Genomic DNA, 22,240 nt, shown 5'->3' with positions numbered 1-22,240 from the left:
TGCCGTCCCCTCCAAGTGTTCTCCCAGGCTTCTTTCCATCCCAGCCTGCTTTATCTTCTCCCCTCTGTCCGGCCTAATCCATTTCTCTTTCTTTTGGTGTCTAGGCCTTGCACGTTTTTCAGGTTTGCTGCTGTTTGTTGGTTGCAGTGCAAGGTTGAATTTCCCTAATAGGAGGCAGCCTCGCGGGTGAGCTTGCTGTGTTTTATTTGCCAGACTTTTGGACTGGATTCACCCCATCCTTGCAGAACCGGAGCGGTTAAACCCAGCCTTTTTTCTGATTAGGAGTCAGAGAAAAGTCACAGAAGGGTGCTTAAAACCAGCATGGTCCTGCACAAAGCTGATGCTCCTGCAGGACACCCCTGAGCAGCCGCGTCCCTCCCAGCCGCGTGTTCCTGTGCTGTGCCAGAGCTGCTCGCTGAGGGCAGGGCGATGGTTTCAGCTCTCCAGTTCTGACAAATTGCTGCTCATTGGTATCACTCCGATGAAATAAGGAAAGCCTCGAAGAACCCCAAACTTCTATTACTTTTTAATACGAGTAACTTTAATAGAAAGGCTTAAGTGTTTCTTTATATTGCGGTGCCTCAGCATTTCTACGGTCATAAATTCTTCTCTCACCAGTCTGCTATTACTGACATATCAATCCTTTCTACTTCTTTGAACACTGAAATTGAAAGAAAACAAGGTTTAGGCTTTATGTATTTTTAATTTAATGGAATTCAGCTTAAAGTTGTTGAAAAGCAGTTCTTGGCATGGAGTACCGCAGCCTTTAGAAAGTCCTCAATAACCCAGAGCAGCAGGATGGTCAGATGCAGGATTGCTCATCCTCCAGAAATCTGCCGGGCTATCTTTCCAATTTTCTCTCTGGTTTTGTCACCTGGTCTCTCCAGGATGCGATTATCACCAAAACACAGTGAGCAAAGCACCTCGTAGCTCTCCTGCTACAGGGAACTTGTGCTGGAAGACCTAAAAATTAGCATTTCTAAACAGAGGCAGACACCCAGCTCCCATTCATTTTAATTTTTGGAAATGGTTCTCTAAAGCCTGTAAGTGGCCTGGAAAATCTAAATCTTAATCTCCAGGTATGTTAGTTGTTATAGTAATAAGGAAGGCTTAACAGTAGTGGGGTCACAGTATAATTGCAGCCTATGTGCTCTGTGGTTGGGAGCAGAAATCACCGTACTTACAACAGTAATGACGGTTGTCCTTTCTTCTCTTTAGTTAAGAATAATAAGTTAAACGTTCTGCTCTCAGTAAGTAAGGTATTCTAGCAGTTTGTTCAGCTAGTTTTCACAGTTGTAGCTTGTCTCAGCTATTCCAAAAACGAGGAGACAAATGTATATTTTAACAAGACTTCTTTCCAAAGACAGTTCAAGCTGAAAATCAGATTTAAAAGTGAAAAATAAAATGTTTTAGATCAACCTGAAATGGTATGACTCCAAAATGATATGTGTTTTGCCTAATTTGGACATTCTTTAATAATTTCTGCTTTGACTCAGGCCAGTAAATACTTGAGATATGGCAAATTCTCCCCGGAGGACTTTTAAGAAAACAGTAGACAAAACACTTTTAGGAGTGGTTCAGATATTACTGATCTTTCCTTAAAGCACAGGACTGTACAAGAGTGGGATCCCAGCATGGTCTGCATCTGCTAGAGGTCATAAAATACCTGGGAAGGATCACCAAAGTGTTTTCAGTGCCGATGAGCCATGCATGCTAATACAGGTAGGAGAAAACAGTGTAAGATGGGCTGTGAGTTTTAACAGGAAGATTAACCGGGCCTTAGATTTTCTTTTTTTAATTATTTTTTTTAAAGAGTTTTATGGCCTTTTGATTAACAAGAGAAGTAAGGAATGAGCTGACCTCCCAAGATCTTTTCCAGCCCTCCTGGTGCTTCTAAATCTGATTTTAAGCATCTTTATTCAGATATCACACATCCCCTTCGTGTGTTCATGTGTGAAAGTGTCAATTGCTTCCGAGACTCTGCAGAGTAGCTAAAAGACTAAGGGGGGGAAAAGAAATGTATATACCCTAACACAACATGCTAACAAGTAGTCTACAGGAAAAATCCTGCATCCAAATGACAAAAGCAGCACGGAAGCAGCTCGCAGCGAGCTGCTGCTGAGAGCAATGTTCTTTCTAATGATGCTGGAGATCCAAACTCGGAATTCGTGTGGCGTGTTTGTGAAGGACACCCAAATGTTAATTAGCACATGCGACGGCATCATTACCAGTTTAACCAGAGTCACACGAATCATGGGCCTTTCCGTCTGCCTGTTAGAAGCAGCAATCAGGCAAATTAAATCATCATGAGGACAGTGAGCTATCAGGTAATGGTGGATGCAAAATACGAGTCATTAGCAGTGGCCATCTGGAGGCAGGGAACGAGGGCAGAGGATGAGGACAGCACCTGGGAGGAGGAAGGGAGGCCAGCACGGAGGCTGGTCACTCTGGCACCTGGAGACCTGCCCAGGTCTTGTTTCTGAGCTGGTTCCCTCTCCCATACTCACACTCACTCCCGTTTGCTCAGCCCCTTTTTTGTCGCTGATTAAAATTTCCAGGATGATTTATGAGAAAGCAGGCAGGACTCAATTCTCATCCAAAAAATAGTAGCAAAAATACCGCCTGTACCAAGGCGGGAGCATTGTGTGTTAGTGGGAGTGTTGTGAAAACTCTTCTGCTCTACGAGGTTTGAACTGGAAGGCACTGAGGTGCCTCCTGCAGTCGCATCCATTCAGTCATCCAGTCATTCTCTGGCCTCCCAAAACACCGTATCTCACCCATATCTCTGTCCCTCTGCTCCGTATCTCACGATCCGTAACATTTGTTCATCCAGAAGGAAAAGCAAACCTTCGGTGCTTCCAAGCCTGCACTTCAAAGTGTTTCTCTGCACACACAAATGCTCTGCCCTTTAAATTGATAGTCAGCAGCTTAGCATCCCCTGCTCCGATGTGATGTAAATCTACCAGCTCAAACAATCAAATTACGGAGGCTCAGCATAAAAAAATTACTGCTATTCTGAAGCCACCGTGACCCTTGATGCATCAAGCTTTGGCAGGGGGCCAGCCTACCACTTAGCGTGACATTTCTGGAAAAAAAAAAAGGGGGCTAAATAACATTTTTCATATTACATCTAATCCTTCCCCTTGCCCCAGCATGTTAAATTCAGCTTTGCTCTAGGCGTGCCAATCCAGGCCTCTTTCCAATTCTAGCTGAGTTTTGGAATGGTATCAAAAGAAAAAAGAGCCATGAATATATTAATCCAGAAACAATTAAATAAAGTCCCAGTGCTATCTGTTAATTATAGGGAAATGGGGAGTTATTTCAGTAATCCTACTATTGTGTTCGGGTTTTGCAGCTTCTTTCTAATGCGGTTGTGGTGCAGGAGATGGGGCGGGGAGAGCCGTGGATGTTGTTTATCACTTCGGAGTACTCCGGGTGCTTAATAAATGAGTCAGAGGAGTTAGCCTGATAGGATCGTGGGCAGGACTGGCAGCAGCTAGCTCTGAGCACTGCACAAAATGCCCTCGGTGCCCTGCGAATGCACTTGGGCAGTGCCCGTGCCTCTGTCCGTGGAGCCAGGCATGTGCTGATGCCCCCGGTCCTGCCCCTGGCACCTGCTGCTCCTCCGTGCTGGGGTGTTTGTGAGACCTGGGCTGCTGCTGCCTGCTGTGGGATCTGCTCTGGATGTGCAAAAACAGACCCCAAAGGCAAAAGGGGAAAAAAAAAAAAATCTTTTCCCTTGTAAGGAGTTTGGAGAGCTGAGCGTTTGGCAGACACCGAGGTGCGAGGAGAAGGAAAGAGGATCCAAGGGAAGTCCCTAGTGAGGTGGGCACATCGAAACACAAGTGCCAGACTCTACTCCTCAAAACCGTCCCTGCTTTGATCTCTGACCAGAGAAATGTTTGCTCTGATACAGCGTTAGTGCTCACTAATAAGCATAAACATACGTAGATGTTTTTCTCAGATAGGAACAGGCAATGAAAAGCTTTGGAAGGAACCACGGCACGCAGGAGCTTCCAAACCTGCCTGCCTCTTTTCCTTTAAGACTTAACCTAAAAATTGTATTTTAAAATAGTGCTGGCTGTGCGGCGCCTTTTTGAGCGTCTGTTCTATTTGGCAAGTTTAGCAGCTCATTAGGGTCTCTCTTTGCTTTTATTTTGACTTGGGTGATGAACACTGCAAAGAATTGCGAGCCTGTGTTGGTGCTGACAAACATCACAGTGCAAAGGCCGGAGGAGATGTCCTCAGCTGAGGATTTGGCTCCAAGCTCCATCGTGGCGTGCCCAGCTTTGTCAGCGATGCCCTGTCTCTGGCCCAGCGTAGCAGGGTATAAAACCGAGCAGGGCAGATTTGTTGGCTGGTGCTCGGCGTGCCGGGTGGGGGCTGCGGTGTCGGCCCCCCCTCCATCTCGTGCTGTGCCGTGCTGCTTGTGAGCAGCAGGTAGGGGTAGTTTGTCCCCGCTCCAAGCAGATGGCACGGCTATTCGTGTACCGGCAGTCTTTTACCTTGACTCAGTGCTTTTTTCAGGGTGAATCGGGGACAAGGAAGAAAATCTCCCCCCATCCTTCTGTTCCACCCCAGTGCATCGCAGCAAGGTTCCTCTTGCTCTGACTTAATTGGGGGGGATTTCACGGCATTGCTGTGGGGTTGTTGCAAGGAGCAGAAGTTGCAAGCGCGTTTTTGAGCTCTCTGTCGTCACCTGCTCTCTCTACGCAGCATCCGAGCGAGTGTGGCTGCTTTTCCTGCTGTCCCTGCACATAAATATTTAATGCCCGCAACGATGCAGTGGTAAGAATCTGTTTAATTAGTCTAAATGCCACCGTCCCTCCAGCACGTAGGTGGATTTGCAGGACTAAATGAGGTCTTGTACGCTGATGGCTGTGACAAGCAGGGTCTCTGATCGCTTCACGGCCACGCAGGGAGGAGAAGCCCCTGGGTCACGCTGGGGCTGTCACTGCCCCAGGTCACCCCAGTGCCGGCTGTGCGAAGTGAGCCACTGCTCATCCTCCTGCCAAGGGACAAGACAAGTTCATGAAGATCCTCTTGAAAATGATCCTCTTGAAAAGTCTCACAGGTTACCATTTTCTGGGGAACTGCAGAGTGATATTGGTCAGATTCTGAATTTCAGAAGCAGGTAGGATCTGCAAATGAAACCAGATTTTTTTCCCTTAATCTTAGACCCAAGCTGGGTCAAACAAGGTCACGAAGATGCATTGTGACCAAGCTATGCGCAATTATAAACACATTTTCCTGCATCCAGAGGAATTTGCGGAAGGGGAAGAAGGAGTCTGCCCTCCCTTGCACAGCCCAGACTGTCACGTTCGGAGGAGTTACCCGCTGCCATTTAGGCTTCTGCTGGCTTCGCTGCAGCTTTTAAGCCCTGTGGGAAGCCATGGCAAGTTGTTACAGAGGGTACAGAGTAGCTTTGGCAGGGTGCTGCTTTTCTCATCATTTCGTTTTCGAATTGTGCTCTCACCCCTCAGAGGAATGAACGAGGGCAAGTTCGCTGTGCGTGGCTGCCCCAAATGTTTTGGGACTGGTCTGGGTCCGTGGGGGCTGGGCTCACTCCTCTCCGGTTATACACACAGCAGGATGTGTGCCGGCTGCCCCGGCATTCACCGAACAGGGTGAGGACATCACCAAAACGGACGTAATGCTTGGAAATTCCTGGCAGAGCTCCTCCAGGGATGCTGCAGCACGGCTGTGTGACAAATGCTGTAACACGCACGTGCGCTGGTGGCTGGGGCTTCTGTGAGCTCTGCCCCCGCTCGTCAGGCTGCGGTGCTCAGCGCCTCTGAAGCATCCCTCGTCAGGGCCGAGATGCTGCCGGCAGGCCGAGGCCTCCTCTCGTTCCTATGGTAACGGGATGCAGGTCTCCCTTATCCAGGGACTCGCTTCAATTTGGGAACGCAACAAAAGCAGGGGTGCTCTTAATGAGGCAGGCTAATTTTGGAGACGTGCTGAACGTGCTCACATTTAACTAACGTGTGCTGTGGTTAACGATAACCTAAGTCATCTGGGCTGCCACGATAGCAGATGAATTTGGTGAGCGTCACCAAAAAAGGAAGGAGTTTTGGCAAATTGTTTCTGTTGCAGACATGAGGCGTCCAGGTAACCGGGGCTGGGAAACAGGGCAGAGGCTGTCCTGGCGTTCCCCAGGACTGTTCGGACTGACCCTGCTGATGCTGTACATTTGATTCACTGTAATGGCACCGAGTGTGCCAGAACACGAATGACACCTTCCTTGTGAGGAGAGAACCTGTAGGCTGTGGGACTTGCCACCAGGCATCCCCAAACTGTGCAGAAATTCCAGACCAAGGAAGAAACCTGCTGAGGAGAAATGGTAAAAGGGAGTCAGCTGTGAAGATAACCAGGAACTTGAAATGAATGAGACGTTCAAAACCTATTGGTGTATCATGGCCCAAGCTCTGATGGAATGACAGCCTCTGGAAAAAAAATTACCTTAATCTTCTGAGCTCATAAAATAAATGGCTTTCTGAGGCTAGGAAGGATAATGCTGAGGCTCTAATGTGACTCCAGGAGAAGAGGTCTGAATGCAATTTGAATAAAGAAAGGAGAAATCCAGTCTGTGCCAGAACTGTAGTCGCTGGAGTGACAGGCAGGTTCTTCCCACCAGCATTTTTTTTTTTTTAAGTGAAACTGAGAATGAGAAGCAAAGGAAGATTTCAAGTGATGGGAATTTTGTTTCACTTTTAGCACATAGTCTGTGCCTCTTAGAACAGGACATCTGAAAAATATATTTTGGTTTTCCAGAGGGGTTACCAGAACTTCCCACATCTCACCTTGGTTTTAGGGAAAAAAGGACTTTATGGGAAAACAAAGAAATGTATAAACTTTGTTCATCTTCCTAGTTCATTGTCATGGAGATACTGGGTGAAATATCTAAGTAGTGTAAATGAATGTGATCTAATAATGCTTTTAGTGGATCTGGGTCACTCTGCACCTCTTCAGGATCTGGCCTGTTATATGACACTTTTTAATCTCCCCCAAACGTGCTGTGAAAGCAAACATCTGTTTAGAGCTGCTCTGGTCTAACGAGCCTCCATAACCCCCCAACTTCATAGTTCTAGAGACCAAATGGATTTTATCTCCTGTTATATTTACATTCAATCATGTTTAAAGCATTAATACCCTGGGTATTTAACTGGTTATGATTCCTCTAAAAAGCATTAAACAAACCCGGCTGTGTAAATGTGCTCAGCTCCCTCGTTGTCCTGGGTAAATGTGTTTGAGCTGCAGCACAACTGCAGAGAGGTTTTCCCGGCTGTTTAACTCCTTGCCTCCTGCCCGACAGCCTCCCCAGCCCTCACCCATAACGTGCTGCTGCCAGGAAAGGGGAGGTGAAAGCAGAGGGACGCAGCAGTCACGGCTCCCTGAGGGCACTCTGCTGGCTCCCAGCTGATGGTGTTAGAGCAGCATCTTGAGCCCGTGTGCCAAGAACGCCCCGGTTATTTTGGCAATCAGACGTCATTCGTGCGGCTCAGGCTGCTGTTCCTGGAGTGCTGCTCTCTGATGCAGTGGTGAGCGAGGCTGCAGGGAGCTCTTCGTGTTTGCAGTCCCTCACTGCCTGCTGGTGCTTACCAAGGGGCACACGGCGCTAAGCTGCAGCAGGCCCTGGGACGTCCAGAGGTGTGTATGCAGCGCATGCAGCTGACACGTGGGAGGCTCACATTCAAGACCCCGTTCTGGCTCACATAAATGCTGTGACTAACTGTATAATTGCATACCCTGGAAAAAAAATAGTGACCAAAACTGTTGTTTCTCCACAGACTGTCACAACAAGTAAGTGACTATGCAGAAAGCTGGTAGTAGAGGTATGTAAGAAGGACAAAAGATGGGCAAGAGGAAGGATTCTGTATCCCCCTATTTTATAAAGCAGGCTGTTTTTCTGTTCTGCTGCATGAAGCCTATGGCTGAAGTACAGCTTAGCCCTCACTTTCTGAAATCCTCGTACCAGATATGCGGGCCACCAACCAGCTGCGTTATTCCAAACAGCCCACCTAGACACTTGCAACACTTACAATAAGAAAACACATTTCTCCTGGCTTGCTGGTAGGATTTGCATTGCTGCAACGGAGGGATGCAGGGTCCTGGATGACCTATAACTTGTGCTCACATATGTTGCTTAAACTTCCTTGCAAGTGTGAGTCCTTAGAGCAGCGTGTCCTTTGCACGCAGTGCTCAGCTGCACCAGCATCTCGGCAAGGGAGTACCTCTCATCCTGACCCCGAAGCGCTAACTAAGCCAAGGACGTAGCCAGCGATTAGGATGCTGACAGCTCATTTGGAGGCAAGAGGGTGTTGAGCTGGGAGGAGATTCTTTGCCCTTCCAAGGTTTTGTGAAAAAACAGTGGCAATAATCCATGCCTAATTGCGCCTGTCTCTGCAGCGCTGAGGGGGTTTAATTGTTGTTATTTATACGTGGTGGGAGGTACCTGCAATATGCTAGCTGTTTTCCAGTGGGCTGTCTGCAGTGGTGGTGTTCCTCCTGAAGGCGGGGAGCAGATCGCAGCCAGGTCCTGCTCCAGCTCACGCTGAAACCCCCCCGACGCCCTCACGGTGGAGGGAGGGGGACCAGAAGCAAGCTCTTGGCCAGGAACAGGAGGCTGGCCCCCGCTGTGCCCCTGTAGCGTAACTGGGATTATGGTGGCATAAAAATGGAGCTGCGTCAGGGGGTGCTGATGCCTGGCCCTGCAGCTGCAGCCCGGGGAAGCAGCTCCCCACCTCGCAAGCCGAGGCTTGGAACTGTGGCTCCGAGAAAACCCAGTGGAGGCAGCCCCTGGGCTGGAGCTGGTCCCCAGCCAGGCAGCCCCAGTGGTGGCGGGTGAGGCTTCTAGACTACAGCAAGTTCCTAGGGAGGTTTTTAAAAAGAAAGGGCAATCTGAATTTAAGAGATCCCACGCCATAAGGGAGGCAGTGGCAACCTGGCTTTGGGGCAGCGTCTCCCTTCAGGGCGCACTGACTGCTGGGCAGGGTGCAAGGCATTTTTGGGGAGAAACTCTTAATCACTTTTAAACGGGCTGGTCTTAATTGCTATAACTGCACTCGGTTGTGCTCCCGTCCAAGTGCCACCATGAGACATCTGAGGGCAGAAGGGGCAGGGCACAAGGACAGTCTGGATGCTATCGCAGAGAGAGGCCCTTTTTTGGAGCTGTTCTTACCTTGCCCTTCAGACAAACACGGTGGGCTGACAATTAGGAGGCCCTGGGAAAGTGCAGGTAGTTCAGCAAATATGAAAGGTTGTTATTCTCTTGGCTTTGTGAGCCTTATCTGCCCACCCTCTGCAGTTCTCACAGGCCTGCATCTGTCATGTCGTTCCTCTCTCCATCTTTGGCACTGACCTTGATGCTAGGCATCTGTTCAGTCTCCGGGACATGAAACACACTGATGTGGCTTTTGCCAAGCTGGAGTCGGTTCTGAACCTCCAAACTCATCTCTGTACCTGCGCTGCTTCCAGCTTCTGCTGTCTCTGTCAAGTCTGGTCCCCTTGCCCTTGTGATGTTCGGAACAGCGCTCGCTGCCTTAGTCAGTCCCAGTCCGGAATTAGCAACCGATGCTGCTTTCTCTTGCTTCTGCTTCTCCCGTAGCAGAGTATTTCTCCAGGAGAAACCTCCTAAAGGAGAAATCCTTTGCAGCCCAGCTGCAGATCTGGCCAGGCCCCAGCGCTGTGTCCTGTGGATGAAATAGGTCAGCCAATTTCGGGGGGCGGTGGGGGTGGGGAGCGTGCCCCGTAGCTGTGCGTGGAAGGGGATTTCTGATAACAGAGGGGTCTTTCATGTTCGCAGCGGAAAAATGGGGTGAAGAGGCTATAATGTAAGATAGACAAATTCCAGCTGGAACTCAGGCAAATGTTTCTCGTGCTCATGTTTCTCATCTTATGCTATGGAGATTTTCAGTTATGTGAAGTCACTGCATGGAAACCTAGGGTCTGACCAGCGGGAGCTCCTTCCACTGGGAGCCGTGGGGGTCTTGCTGGGATTGCAGGACAGGTTTGAGCAAGCTGCATTATGCGGGAGGTCAGACCAAGTGATCGCAATGATCCTTCCTGGCCTTAAAATCTGTGAATTTGCATCAGCACAGACACATCACGGGTGCTCCGGCTCTACCCTGATTTTTCAGAAAGGCTTTTTTGTTCTGGCTAGGATTTTTATTCAAGACTGATTTCTGTTTTGCTCCACCTACCTACCTGAGCTTCCCTTTTGGCATTACATAACGGGCAGCGATGTTGTCTGGCATTGTTCAAAGCCGGGGCTTGTTCATTCCTTCCCAGGAGTTTCTATGACATCTCCGCAGTGTCAGGGAGATATTTTTACAATGGCTGTGCTCTCTCCTCTCTCTACCGGTTGATCTAATCTATCAGAAGTTTTTTAATCTTTTGTTGGAAAAAAAATTAATTCTCTCTGCATTTTCTGTCTTCTTTAAAGATGGGGAATGGGCTATTATCACGGAATTGTAATAACCAATCTCTTCTTGTTCCCTTTGTGCTAGGTATTATTATTAATACTTATCAGTCCATTGTGCCTAGGAAATTAAAAGGCCTGAAGTAGCCTGATGGAACTGAATGTGTTTTATACACGTTAGAAACTCAGCTTGTGGAAACGTGTGTCTTGGGCGCAAGTGTTAGAAGCTGGGAGTGATTACACATAAGTTTGAGACCGACATTTCAAACCGATTTCTTGTCTTGGAAATAAGCAGTGCGGAGCCCTCGGGGAAACAAACAAACAAAGGGAGCTGCTGACGGAGCCTGAAACGTGACCCGAGCATTTTTTGCAGTTCTAACTGTAGCGCACGACTATGAAAACCGTGGTTCAGTTTCAGCATTTGACCTAAGGGCTAGGGGAGCATTCGTTCCCAAATGTGGAAGGTGAGGAGGAGGGTTTTGGCGGAGGCTCTGTCTCTCTCACTTGCCATCAAGGACCAGTTCCAGAGAAAATCACCAGCCTCTTCTCATTGCTTGCATCTTCACCTTTTCTGTGGTGTCATCTTAAGCGGAGCCTCTTCTCGTTTACTTGCGTTTCTTTTCACGTGACCCTTGGGCCTCTGACTAGTTCTTGGCTGCTGCCACGGAGGGTAGGCTTTTTGGCAGAAAAAATTCAGAACCTCCTTCCTCATTTTCACTACAGCTGGCAAATCCCCTGCTGGCTCAGAGGGCTTGGTCTCTTCCCAGGGGTATAACTTATTCTTCCATTCGTGTGTGGTTTGCAGAAAGAAGCTGTTGGACATTACAGTGATTAAATAATATATTTCAGACTTCATCAGCAACTAATTTTCCTTCACAAAAAATACCCAGAGCACATGTTACTCTGAAATTGTTTAATTACTATTTCTTATTCTGAATTATTTGTAATGAACTTTGTCTTTCAGCATCGTCTCCTGTTAGATTAATCTCATTTTCCCACTCAAATATTGTATCTCTGTCTGAAATAAATGGGATCAGCACTTCTGTATTTAGAATGAATAATTTCTTTCCCTTTATTAAAGTGTGATAAAATAGGAAAAAATGTTTCTCAGGAATCCTGCAACATGTTTGAATTTTCTGTTTCTTGTTTACAAAGGCCATAAATGCTTCTTGATTTAGACCTATGCAAACACAGCAATCGAGCTAAAATTATTCTCCAGCTGCAGAAAATAAAAGAAAAAAAGAAAAAAAAGAAAAGTTGCCTCAGTGCCATGCCTGAGCTGGCCCTCCATAACCTTGTGCAGCCGGCCCAAGGCAACAGCTACTCGTAATATGAAATATATTGAGTCTGCAATATTCTAGGCTTCGACCTAAAAGGTTAATATTAACAAAAGTGACCAATTACCTTGAGGGGAATGTATTGGAACATAAATAGAAATCAATGTGAAATACCCATTACTGTTTTAGTGGGCGTATAAACGTAAATTACCAGGAACAAGAGAACAAAGAAGTAACAAGTCCGGGTCTGGTTTCACTGGCTCGCAGGGTTTTGATCTGTCTTTGCTGACCAAACCACTTTCTGCAGTTGTGAAAAACAAACCTTTTTTGAACAGGATTTCTTCTGCGGGGTTCTGATCTCTAGACAGAGGAAGCAACGCTTTACTTTCAGAAGCAAGCCCGGCTTCTCCCCCTTTCTGCCTTGCATGCTGAGAGCCAGGGATGCTGGGTGTCAGCCTAGCACATCCTTCATGCTCGTAATGAAATGCGTGGGCTGTGGGAAGAGAAATCCTGTCTCCGAAAGGCTAGGTTTGAAGATGAGAAGGAAGGGCTTAATAGTACTTCTCCTGTGACGAGGATTCAGTTCTCATTCCTGGCTGTCAGAACCTCCCTAAAGGAAGGGTCAGGTAACCCCTGAACAAGCCACGTGTTACAGTAGGATAATGAATCCCAACTTCCCTCTACGCTTTGACAACCTCACTTTTAATTTTACCGGTGCAGGAACTGTCCCACGTGAAGTATTTAGAGGCAGAAACTCCTCTTTCAGTTACAGCTTCTGGATATTACTTGCATATAGAGAGCCATCGTTGTCTGGAAAACCAGTAGAAAAAAAAGTAAGTAATCCTCTTCCACGAGAACGAGTTAAAAGCTCTTTTCTTCCATGAGGAAAGATAGCTTTTAGCTGTCCCCTACTAAGCCAATGGCTTCCAGATATGGCCTTATTCCAGATACCAAACAGAAGTGGAAAATTTTCCACCCTTTCAAATGAGAGCCAAACCAGTAGAGATCTCAGCAGCTTGCTGCAAAGCCGGGTCCATTAACTTCTATCAGCCGAAGATCTTGTCTCTTACTGCACTACAGAAACCCAGGCCTGCAGCTCTCGGTGCTTAGCTGAAGGGCCCTAGCTGGAGGGGTTTATTTTTTCAGTGGTGAAACAAGCTGTCTCGCAGACGTGCTGTCTGACATTGATTAGACGATAGTTGTGCTGAAGCCAGGACATTCTATCAAAGGTTTTGTGCCTTCCAGTAGAGCAGGAAATGTAAAGCACTTTATGTGTAAAGGGAAATATTAATATTTAAGCTAAAAGTCACAGGAAAAAAAAAATCTAATAACCAGAAACCGCTTTAGATGCATATTCTTTTTTCCTGAACTTGCAGAAAGTTTAGGAGCTCCGTGTGCATCTTGCAGTTATTAAAAGAAAAACAGTTAAAGCTCCCTAATGGAGCCCAGACTCTGTTGTGTTTGGAGATGAGGAATGTTTGCTCACTGCTGTGGGAAAGGCTTTGTCCTGGCTGCCCCGTGCCAGGCTGGTATTAGAGCTGGGCTTGCTTTGCTTTGCTTGCACACGGTGAATTGGGCGACTTGTCTGTGTGAGAGCTTCCCTGAGCAGCCACATTTCGTGGCTGGCGTTCGGTTTGGTGCTTCTTACAGCAGATGCGCGCTCCAGTCAGCTGCATCCTGCCTTCCGTGGGGTCTCGGGGGGCTTTCCTGCTGCATGATTCAAAGGTGTTAAAAAAACAAACCAGATCCATGGTAAAAATGAGCGTTCCTCTCAGTTGTCCTCACCCTGAAAGCGTCTCAAAGTCCTTAGCAAAACTTCAGGCTGCACCTAGGACTGAGAAAGTGTCCTAGGATCTGCTCCCTGTGTGGCCATCAAAGGCTGAGGCTTGGTCCTGTCCGTGCCATCACCCTGTGGCAAGAACTCCAGACTCACATTAGCACACATTTGGCACCTAATCCTACCAGGTTCTGTATTAGAGAAAAATATTTGTCCCTGAGATATATTTTGCTATTCCGAATGATTTTGAATTAGCAAAAAGCATTCACATGCACGCATAAAAACGATTGTGCTTTTTTGCAGGCCTTATTACCACGAATAGGCTCAGCAGGGAGGAGGGATGTATGTGAACTACTGCTTGAAAAGCACGGGGAGATCGCCTGATTTGCATTTGGTTTTACAGTAGGATTGCAAGGGACCCTTACTGGGGCTTGAGCCATAGGATCAGCACAAGCTTTCCGATGGACTTCACTGAGTTTCAGGGGAAACTAGCAGAGAATAATGAGAAAAAATTCATTTTCCTAAAGGCAGTTTCTACAGTTCTGAACAATTGCAAGGATAAGAGCTTAGATAGCATCCATCAAATCTGATCACTGCATCAGGAGAACCGGGCAGAGCTTAGGTATTTTATATCCCTCCTCATTTTTTTAAGTTCCTTCCTGAGAAGACGAATTCCCTTAACAAGAATAGAGGTTTGAGGTATATCCAGAAAAGAAGTTCCAGCTACAAAGCAAAGGACTTCATAAAAATACCGTGCTGGTTTCTGCACCAGTCTCCTGAGGTCTGTTGTTACTGCCACTGTGCTGCACTGTTAAATTACAGCACGGGTCTACGAGGAGTCCACTAAGAGGCAGAAATCAAGATGTGGCCGTCAAGTTATAGAGAGACCATGACAAAGAGACAGAGACCTAGCTGAGAAAACAGAGTTAAACTGACATCTAATTCCAAGCAGAGACCCAGAGACACAGGTGGAAGGTATACAAATGCAGTAAAGTCTAAAGTGAAGCAGGTGCAAAATGTGTCTGGATAAGACCCCTTGACCCAGGCACTTTCCCTGTATGCATTTTCCGAGAAGGATTATATCCAAGCACGACAGTTTGGCTTCATGACTAATATAGGATTTTTTTAGAGGTACTTGTTTCGTCTCAGCCGCGTTTGCACCTTCAGCAATTGCAGAAAAGGGTCTGTACCTTGCAGAGAATGCTGTATCAGCTTGGCTATTTATGCCCCTCTTTTTACCGCAACTATCTGATAGCTTACCCCAGGGAGTTCTTGGTGCTCGCCATCGTGTTATGCACATCCCCGCCAAAGGAGATGCGTGACGGCTGCAGAGGGACTTTGCAGAACTGCAGGAGAACTTCTCTGCTGGACTTGTATTTTCTTTCTCCACTGAGCAGCCAAATGTTGGCATAAGGATGTTTTTTTTTCTCTCTTCTCTGCTGCTTGCAGTGTGTGCACATAGTCTTTGTAAGTGGCAGGTCCTTTACTGGCGTGGACTCTTGCTAATGAAGAAAAACATAATAATCATCTTCCCACCCTTCAGAATTACCCCAGCAATTGGACGTTTTGTTGCTAGCTTTCACCAAACTTCTCAAGGGATCCTATAATAATCAGCCTGATTGCAAATACGTGCATTTATTAACATGAATTAGAATTAAAGAGTACTTCTTGTCACTCGTACAGCACTGAACATGCACAGGACTTGCCTCAGAACCTGTAAGGGAAGGCACCGATTTCCTGGGGAAATCAGAACTGCCTGGCGTTGGTAAATGTGAGAAACTTGTCTGCATGACCATGCACCTCCACAATGCACAGCCGATGTCCTGCTTACCCAGAAACTGGCGTTCCCTTCACCTGCTGAGCCACCAGCAGGCCTTGTAGAGGGCCAGGCAGCCCTCCTGTTAGGGCATGGGAAGGGGACTTTGAACAATCAGTTCTGTGAAAGGCAGAGCAACGAAGGGAAGAAGCCCCTGTTTCAGCTGCTGAAAACATGCATTTTTCCTCTGCAGTTTCATTTTCCCATCCCCTCCCCTTTCTCTGTTGCCACTGACAGTCTTCACACACTGCATCTGTGACGGCAAATACTAAATTACCTGGTAGCAAATCTTCATTAACCCTGCTGTTAAACATTCCTTTTGTTAGTATAAATTCAGCCTGGTAAACAGATTAAAGCACTGTAAAATGCCATGTCAAGCATATAATAAAAAGAGAAGAGAAGGGAGTGAGTAAGCCTGTCCCTGCAAACAGGTATTTGATCATTGCTTGTGTGTCGTCACAGCAAACACACTTTAAAATAATAATAATAATAATAATAAATGATCATTTTGTTCTTTTTCATCAGCTTTATCTAGCAGAGCTGTGTTTGTGGTGTTGCTTCGTAAGGCACTATCACTGTGTCTTGCAAATTTTAGGTCTATGGCTCATCTGTGACCTATTTGATGTAAGCCCCTCCGTGCCTAGCAGGTGTATATAGGTCTTCTGAAGGCTCCCTGCACAGGGACAGGGGCTGTGAGCACAGAAATACGTCCACAGCAGCAGCGTCTGCGACGCCAAACCTCAGCTTCCAGCTGGAGCCTTCGACAGCGCGAGAACGGGCTGCTGCTGGCCCAGGTGAGCCCCCGAGCGCAGAGATGAAGTCCCATCCCCCTGAAAGGAAACCCCCCTGTAAATGATCACACAGGCCAGGGAAAGGGCTGCTGCTGAGGATGGCTTAATATCTTTCCCTGTTAACACAGCCACTGAACGTACAGTTCTTCCAGCAGTCAGGCAGTGAGAGTGCAGATCTCTCCGTCACCGAGCGTTTTCCTCCTGGCTGCGCTTCAGTCTGCAGCTGGAGGTGGGAAGTTCGGGTGGTCTCCGTGCAGGAGGAGCTCTGCAGGACAAACCCTACCACGGATCCTGACTCCCCACACCTCCTGCTGCTGCCTTCACCTCCAGTTCCCTTCCCCAGTGGTGACGTGCATGGATCACACCCAGCAGACAGCTTTCCAGCCAGGCTCGGGGAGCTGGGAAGCAGAGTTATTGATCCATCGGTGGTTGTTTAGTTGGAACACGTCCATGGAACAAGAATAACCGCGGACGATAAAAGTCCCGGTGAACAGCTAGGCGGATGCATTTGTCATAATGAGGAACTTAGTTAATGTGGAAATCTATAGGAGAAATCTGTAGGGGAAATTAAGGTTATTAAAATGAGAAACAAACAGCCTTGCTCTGATTTGCACGTGACGCAAGTAGGGTGAGCACCTCCTGCGTCTGCTCTGTGACATGTGCCTGTTCCTCAGGCCCTGACAGCTTCTGCACCTAAACCTGCAGTGGCAAAGAGCAGGAGGCTGGGGAAGGATGCTCTGTGTCAAGAGCAGAAATGTTCTTCCCGTGCTATGACTTAGGGATTTCCCAAGATTTGCAGTCAAAATAGATTCCGTAAAAATGTAAGTTGTTCATCTCGACGATAGAGGCAGGTGACGTGTAGGTGACGTGTGGGTGGTCCTGCCCCAGCCCTCTGCTGAGCCATGGGAACTGTCTGCTCGCTCCAGCTGGCTGCAGATAACCTGTCGGACCCCAAAACCTCCGTCCCCACTCGCTTTTGTTTCTGGCTAATTACATCTGACAGCAAATGAAAACACGTTGCACATGGCGAGCTGCTGCCTTTGCAGGGGTTAAGCAGACATTATTCCCACCTCTCTTGTGTGACCTAACAGGGAGGTTTCACACACAGCAAGCCGGGTTTATTTTCCTATGGCTTAGAGCTGTGTCAGGTGGCAGAAACGTGCTTTCCAGCAGCACTCGTGGCATTCAGCTGGCCACCCTGCTCTTACTTCTATTTTGAACAAATGTTACTCACAGGTCAGCTTTGTTAGCAAAATGATTTGCCTAGAAGCCCAGGGAGCCAAAAGCCAGTCAGGCTTAGGAAAAACAAAGATGGGAAAATCCAGAAATGGTTGTCTTGTGCACCGTGTTTCTAACAGAACCAACTCTGTATCTGTCCAGCTGCACAAGTGAAGCAGTACTTCTCATTCATTCAGTAGTAGGAACCAAATCATATCCTCAGGGAATAAATTTGGATTTTTTTCCATATATCATTGCCTCTTATTAGTTCCCATTCACTGCGTGGGTTAGACTTCAGCATTCACTGATAGAAGTTGCCAAAACTTGAGAGCACAACAAGGCGCTAATCAACACGTCAGAATTAAAATCGCTTGTCTTGACCAGAGGCAGAATATCCTGTCCCAAATTTCAGCGTGCTTATAGCAGAGGAGAGGGCTTTGCTGAGCGCCAGGGCTTCCTGCTTGATTCAAGGAGCAGTTTCAGAGTAAGAACACAGAAAAAGTGTGTGCACATATTGTAGTTGCTCTTAGGTGATAGCCCAGGCTGTTTTAACCAGTATCCTACACTAGTAAAGAGCACCTCAAAACTGTGTCTTGTTAATTTTTCTGAGGCTTTGGGAATTCTGAAGCATCTGGCATCTCAAGTGTTAAGGCACTAGATCTGCCTAGACCAAATACGCTGGCCATTTAGAAAATGGGATTAAAGCAAAACAGAACACGATGCAGGAAGAATCCTGAGGGATTTCACCTAACCTGCACTCCCCAATTTCCCTGGCGTTGATGCCCACTTATTTTAGGGTGGCACGCTGCTGAGAGCAGCCCCCTCGTGCCTGCACAACCCTGTGTGCTCTGGTCCCCCTCTGCCCAGGGCTGAGATGTCTCCAGGCGGAGACCCAGCCCAGGTTCTTGCAAAATTTTGTTGTTGGCTGAGTGCTCGGGGGCTGGCATGGCTAATGAGTTGGGATCTAACAGATCCTATAGCATAAAGAAACAGAGAGGATAGGATTGCAGCTCCCTGTTAAAAAGGCAACACCAGCCTCTTTTATGAACTTTTATCTCATTGAGCTGAAGGCTGCTTCTAAGGGGCTGTTGGTGCAGACATCGTGGCGACAATTAGCAAACAGCCGTGTAGACAACAAGCCATTGTCTGCGGCCTCTCTATAATGAGATTTAACAAAACAGCCAGCAACTTAAAATCAATGCAACTGAGTGCAACTTTACTCATTACAAAAGGATTAGAATATCATTAATAGCATTAAATATTTAAACAATATCTGTATGAAAGAATTATGAGCCTTCAAAACTTGACTGTGGTTGTGGCCATGTTAAAGCAGTTGTAATGACATTTTCTATGCTGAGGCTAGGATTTTTTTTTAAATAGACAATGACCATACCCACAGCCACTGCTCTACCCAAAAGTTATGGTTTCCCTGTCTTTGCTAGTCAGGTTTCACTCAAGCTGATGTGTCGGGTTAGATGAGGCAAGGGTTGACCCATGCATTGCTGTGAACGTGCCCGCACCTCCTGAAAGGCGGCCAGAACAACCAGCAGGAGCTGTCAAGGCTCAGCCTGCCACCAGCTCCTAGAGTCAGAGATCAGCCGTGCACGTGCTCGATGCATATTGCACGACTCAGCCTGCTGGAGAGCCGATGGATCTTGCCTGGCTACAGCAAACCCTCTCCACATACAGTCTGAAGACCTTTCGTGTCCTGTGCAAGCCTCCTCAAGCCCTGGTTTCAGCTGTCTTCCTCTGCTTTGCAAACAGCTGCTCAGGTTGTGCTCGGTCTCCAGAGGATATCTTCAACTGGAGCTTTGCACAGGCAGAGGTGAATTTAGTACCAGCTGCTGGTGCAGCCAGGCAGTAAGAAGGCTTGTTCAGTCTGGGGATTCCTTACTCACATAATTAGTCTCATCATGCTAGATTTACACGTCCGATTCTCTGCCTGAGCTGTGTCTGATATCAGGCCTTGCTGTCTAAGCTAGGTGGTCCAGCTATCGGTATAGTACACACGCTACAACCTGCTAAAACTAAGTGAAAGGTTTTCATTTTTGGAAACGGTCCAGATGAGCCTGGTGGAAATGAGGCCTTCCCCCTCTTAGCCCCTCTGAATGTCTTCCCACATTCAATCACGAATGCCAGGAGGGCGAATTCCTGACACCCGAACAGGAGGGTTGTGAGAATGTCTCAGCTGATGGAACGCTGCGCAGAGAAAAGCTGTCCATGATCAGTCCCCAAGACAGCTGGAGCTCATGCTAGTTATTTAAATGGCGTATGTAAAATTAACAGGAACTTTGAAGATATTTTTAGCCTGAGAAGTTCATTTGAAAAACTTTCCCTGCTTTGCATAAGCACCATAGTCTGGGAAAACATATCTCCTGGTTATATACATTTGACTTAATTAAGTCAGTTATTTTGTTTGGTTGGAATATTTTTGTTTTAAATTCCCGAGGCAAAACCTTTTCGATTGGTTTAAGTCTCTTCCTGAGAATCCTGACAGCGCGAGAAAGGACGGAGCCACCCCAGGGCTGCTTGTGTAAGACGCCTTTTCTGCGGTGACTCGTGAAGTCCCCAAATGGCTCCGTGTCCCTCAGAAGGCACGGGGCAGCTGTTGGGAACATGGCAGCCCTACCTCTGCCTCCCCCCCCAGTTCCTAAGAGCTCACCACAGGCTCACTTTTTATTCTCTAGGCACTGTGAGATCTGAAAGGGATGCCTAACGGATCACTTGAAATAGCTGGGGTTGTCCCACCTCCTGCTACGGTGTTTCTAAACCCAAGGGGGTCGTGATGTGGAAGTCCACAATGGGATCTGGTCACAGCTTTCCGCTCTCCTTTGCTGCATCCTTGTCATTTCAGGCAAAGCCCTGCATGTCTAACAAATGAAATGAATAAATACATTAAAAAAAAAACAAAACTACAAAGTGGATCTAGACAGCAGTGATAAGAATGAACTGAATTATTCCTCGCAGGGAGAGGAGTGGAGAAGCCACTTGTGCAGCTTAATGCAGTTTCAAGGAGCTCTGATACTAAAGTGGGGAGGGTTGGGAGGGGGAGTCCCGAGGAGGCACAGATCTGATGCCTGTTAAGTTGGTAGCAAGATTTTTATTGATGTGAGTGAATTGCTATCGAGGCCCTTGAATCTTTGCTGGCAAGCCACTTCACTCTGCAAAGTGCTGAGCGCGCCGCGGTGGGAAGCGCAGAAAGACACGGTGGGCTGGGATTGTTTCGGGAGCAACTGAACACGTTCTGCCTTCTGTGCTTCAAACCTTTGTTTCTCACGGGGTTCTGACAGCTTGTTTTAAGTGCTTAAAATAAACCGGTCCTGGAGCTGTGGCTTGATTAAGGCAATTGCCACCGAAACGAGGCAGGTGAGTAGGATGTCGGAGCTCCCTCGAGATCTGCTCAGCCCAGCTTTACGGGGATCTAATGCGAGGGAGCTGAGGGCTTGGCAGATGTGATAGCAGCCCGTGATTGCTGTTTTTCAAGAAGGGTGCCTCGCTCTGCTCAGCAGCTGCAGATGACAGGAAGTATTGCGACCGCAAAGTGCTGACTTTAATGCCAACTTTGTCTCCTGTGCGTCATCGCTGCCTCTGTGCTTGGGGCGAGTGGCTTTGCTGCCTTCCCCTGGGGACCTGGCACTGTGTCTGGTTCCAGGACACGCACAAGGTGTGGGAGGAACTGGCAGTGAGTGGAAGAGTGGGGTGAGAGCGGTAGGAATCTGCTCTGAAAGCAGGGGCTGGGTCGTTAGCATCTCTGCACGGACTTTGTAAACCATCCTCTTCAGAAGCGCATCGTGACATTGTGATAAAAAAGGCAGTGTGTGAAGGACGAGACCCCCACACCCCAAAACAAAGGCAGTTCAGACTGCTCGAACATGACTATTATAAACGGGTGAGCTGCAGGCTGGCATTTCATGGGTGCTGAAGAATTTCCTTAGGGTAGACAGGGATTGAGACATTGCTGGGTTCCATTTTTTTTTTCCATGCCTGCACAAAACAGGACAAGATACAGAGTGGCACAATTTGTCCAAGCCTTTTGCTGCCTTTTTTTTTTTTTTTAACTTGTTTGAAGATGTTCAGATGCTATCAAAATCAATTATGTGACTAATCTCATCAATTTCTGAATGTATTCCTTTCCATCAGCAGTCTGTCTTCTGGAGCTACAGGAACCGCTAAGTGACCAGCACACAATATAATTAAATACAACGTATTAATGATTCCCTACATCAATTTGTGATCCTTTAATGAACGGTGGAACTGCATCGCAGCTCTGCTTGAGTTGGTGGTGTTTGGGATTTAAAAAATATTTTATCTGTTACATGGTGAAATGATTAATGATGAATCAGTGCATGACACTCCTGTTAAAAACTTGATAAAATCTGCTACAGTGCCTGAGAAGGACATCAACGCAGCTCAGCTGAGGTGCCAGAAATTATAATTATATCCTTGCATGAATTGGAGTTGCAGAGACGGCGAGGTATAGATTTCTGTTCTCACTTTGCCAGCTCTAGGTCTCCTGTTCGTTAGCATATCCACGAGTACAGACAGCAACGGGGAGCTGGGGGATGAGGCAGCAATGAGATCTGAAAGCTGGGGAGTTGTTTACCGAAACGTCAGCTCTGAGATTTTATGGGAGCTGCTGAAATCCTTGCGCTGGAGAAAGAAAACTCTAAGGTTAGAAACAAAGCTTGATGGAACTCGTGTGAAACGATCACATAAATATTTATTTATGCACAGCTGCTCCTCGGGTGGGTGGCGTGCAGATGTGTCCATCGGCTGTCCCCCACCAGTGGCCATTGCTCTTCCCCCTCTGCTCAGTCCGAGTGCCAGAGCTCGTCACTTTTCTGACCACTGCTTTTATTTTTTTTTTTTTAATATTTCAAATTCGGCAGCATTTGGTTTCAAGATAGACGTTGGGAAAAGGTTTCTAGCTGTAGGATAGTT

The 22,240-nt window shown here is 47.3% G+C and overlaps 1 protein-coding gene across 2 annotated transcripts in view; it reads left to right on the top strand.

Annotated features, from left to right (window-relative positions):
• Nucleotides 1-22,240, top strand: part of LOC308182633 (uncharacterized protein) — a 172,799-nt gene that overhangs the window by 49,066 nt on the left and 101,493 nt on the right. Inside the window, exons 2-3 of one of the 2 annotated variants that reach the window (XR_013941969.1) lie at nt 105-186; nt 283-3,627. The exons of the other annotated variant lie outside the window; for it this stretch is intronic. The gene's annotated coding sequence lies outside the window, so the exon portion shown is untranslated. Of the gene's footprint in view, nt 1-104; nt 187-282; nt 3,628-22,240 lie in introns of those variants that run through there. 2 annotated transcript variants of the gene reach the window in all.

The sequence above is a fragment of the Anser brachyrhynchus genome (assembly GCF_964034855.1).
Source record: "Anser brachyrhynchus genome assembly, chromosome: 25".
Taxonomy (NCBI): Eukaryota; Metazoa; Chordata; class Aves; order Anseriformes; family Anatidae; genus Anser; species Anser brachyrhynchus.
Note: the sequence above shows the minus strand (reverse complement) of the source record. Positions and strands in the feature narration are given on the sequence as shown.